The sequence below is a fragment of the Leptonotus elevatus genome, chromosome 3 (genome assembly GCF_054856555.1).
Source record: "Leptonotus elevatus isolate MCC_2025b chromosome 3, RoL_Lele_1.0, whole genome shotgun sequence".
Taxonomy (NCBI): domain Eukaryota; kingdom Metazoa; phylum Chordata; class Actinopteri; order Syngnathiformes; family Syngnathidae; genus Leptonotus; species Leptonotus elevatus.
This window is the reverse complement of record NC_141241.1, coordinates 28,776,648-28,780,028: the sequence shown is the minus strand read 5'-3', so window position 1 is coordinate 28,780,028 and position 3,381 is coordinate 28,776,648.

Sequence of the window (3,381 nt, the reverse complement as noted above, 5' to 3'; positions counted from 1 at the left end):
TAAATAAGAATGAATCCGTCTCCATTCTGCCTTTTCATTTTATAAACGGTGTACTATTAACTCTTTGACTGTCAGACGTTTTCAGAAAAGGGATGCTGTGAGTGCCAGCCGATTTAAGCATTTTGACTGATCTTTCAAGGTCCACAGAAAATTATGGAAACACACATACTACCAAATGAAAGATTGAACTCTCATCTTTCATCAGAAAAAAAAAGTTTGTTTCTACCTTATTCCGTTCTTCAGTAATCAACAATAGAAAATGGTTAGTTTCATTCAAATGCTCTTGTTTTGGACCAAAATACGGAGAAATCAAGCTTTTAGTGAAACAATGTAATTTTAGTGAATTTGACACTTCTTTTTGTCCATGAATGATGCCACAAACACCTAAATAGTGCTTTACTTCTATAAAACACTACCACCAAGAATGAATCTGTGTTTTTTGATAGCAAAATACGTTTATTTACATTCAACAGTGTAACAACTTGACAAGAATTTGGCAAACTATTTACAAATGTGTGCAACTGTGGTACTATTTACAATTATGTGGATGTTTCAACTACAGTTTTTCTTTTTGTGTAACACTCCCCTGCGTGCAAGGAGACGCAACAGGATTTGCACAACAGATTAGTTTCACTGCGATTGCCCCTTCGCGTGCACTTTCTTGCCGGCCCGTTTTTTCCGGGGAATAGCAAGTATATACTGCAGTGTGTGTTGCCATCAAGTCTACTATCAGGATCATGCTACGGTTACGTTACAGTGGTGTTACGTCTGGCTTCCTCATGTCCTTCAGTTCCTATACCGGGTCGTAGATGTTCTGATCCATCTTATCCACTCCATTCATGGTGGCATCGTAGTCCAGAATCAGTGTCTTCTCCGTGATCAGACTGTGCCCGCTCCTCCGATGAATATGCATTGGACTCGGGGTACTCTCCATCGTCCGATTGAATGTCCGCCTGTGTTCGGTTGTGCTCCGCGTTTTCCGGCGTTAGCATTGCTAGCCAGTGAGGCTTTACTATGTGATCATAGCGGCCGCGTCAACGCTTCCAACTTCGGCGTCAACCTCGGGAGTCACCATCATCATCATCGTCATCATCAATGTGCATTGGTCGATGCTTTTCGACTACTCTTCATCGTCCGATTGAATGTCCACCTGTGTTCGGTTGTGCTCCGTGTTTTCCGGCGTTAGCATCGCTAGCCGGTCAGGCTTTACTACGTGATCATAGCGGCCGCGTCAATGCTTCCAACTTCGGCGTCAAGCTCGGAGTCACCATCATCATCATCGTCGACATCAATGCGCTTTTTAGTATTGATCGATGCTTTCCGTCTTTGAAAAAAATGCTCAAGCGTGAGCTGCTTGCAACCGGTCGCCATTGTTGCTTCATCAGCCATTGTTCCCTCAACACTCTAGTGCCGCCTCACGTCTTCTACTGACGCCCACCCAATCTTGTCCAAAGAGAGTCATCGCTGCCATCTAGGGGCCAAAACGAGTCATTATACTAACTAGATCTGCTTGATACTTTCAGCACAGCTGCCCAAGGCTTTCCTCCACTCGTTTCCAAAAAAACAAAAACAAAACATAGTGAACGTCTTTTAACGTCTTTGGCGCCCCTCCGTGGGTTTTTACTAAACGTTATTTAACGTTTTTGGCAGTAAAAGAGTTAACGATCAAAGAATCCTCACATTTGACTGGAGCTACGCTACGTGTATTTGTCGTAAGTTTCAGAGTTTTTTTGCCACCTTTTAAACTCGCAAATTTGCCAATTTATAAACTCGCAAATTTGCAAGTTTTTTCTCGGAATATTAGCCCCCTCTGAATAAATAAATAAATATACGTGGCCCTAATACGCCGTCGTACTAAAATCATCCATCCAGTTTTACCATATTGCCCAGCATTAACAAATGTCTATGTAACAAGACTCTTAAAGTCTGTGTTCATTATCAATAAGACCACTGAGACACTTTTATTTATGTAATTGGTTTTTTTTTTCAGGCACTTGCATTTTTCTTTACATTTTCTGTGATGTATTGTTTTTACAGATATGCCACTTGCTTCCACAGATTTAGTGAATTGTTGTAAGAGCATTGGGGAGTTTGAGTGGCACTAACCATGCACTATCATAAAGAGTTTGTATTCAAAAGAAGTGAGGAATTTTGACATCATCCTGTGTTTTTTTCTTTTTTAAGACAAAAAAAGGTGCTTTACCTTGACTAGTTTCGGCGTGTCAAACTGACAATTGTGTCACGCCGGCTACGCCCAGGAACATAAGCGGATAAGACAATTAACTGAGTTTGTCAAAATACCCCAAGGATCAACTATTGTAACACAATTGTAAGACACTTACCACATATTACTACAGGCTTACCCTTATTTTGACTCTGACTAAAATTTGTTACATTTGATATGGTGGTCCTGCCACATGCAGAAGAGACACTGACTGCACACCCCACTCCCTGCACTGCTAAGCCAAATGCAAATACTGTATTGCTTTCTTAACCATGACAACTAGGGACGGAGCTAGGGGGTGTCTATTTGTTAATCCCCAAGTGTAAAAGGAACAGAACGCCCCACCCCACGCCCACCAACCGCCAGCCCCCCCAAACCTCGGGGACCCCCATACCCAGGAATCGGTGCCGAAGAGGGGCCGGACAGCGGAGCGACGAGGGCACCCACACCCACCCCACCTCCAGCCGCGTGGTGGGATGGAACACTGGGGGCAGAAGGGGAGATGGGAGCACCGGGGTACGGGCAGCAACCCCGAACCCCAGGCCCAGCGGGGAAAGGCCCCGGTCGTCAAGCCAGCGTACTTAGTGAAAGCTAACCCTGTTACTGAGTTCGCCAGCTCGCCGACTGGCGAACTCTACTCCTACACTGTGGATGTGACCCCACCCAGTGTATTTACAAGTGTGTGTGTGTGGTGCATTAAAATTGGGAGCAGGTGAGATGGAGCAGAGGGAAATGATATCCCCCCGTTCCGATCCACCTGCCTCCCAGACGTGTCAGTGAGTGTATGTGGTGCATTAAAAAAATTAATAGGGGGTGGGGGGGGGGGGGGACACGGACAGGGGACCGCAGCACTGCTCTATACTGTGTCCACTGGAGCGGGGCGGGCACAACACCAAACCCACCCGGCCCCCGGAGCGCCGAGCCACGGATAGAGCCCCCGGCCCAGGGGAGGGGAAGGAAGGCGTACAGGGGAGGGGGAAGGGAGGGGGGAAGGAGACGACAAGAAGGACAAGGGGCAGCGGCAGGGCCGCAGAGAGAGGGGGAGAAGAGGAGGAAGGGTGACAAGGGAGAAGGGACAGGGAGGCGGAGGACGGGCGGGCAGAGGCGAGGAGGGAGAGGCAGCAAGGGGGAGGAAGGAGGAGGGGAGAGGGAACCAC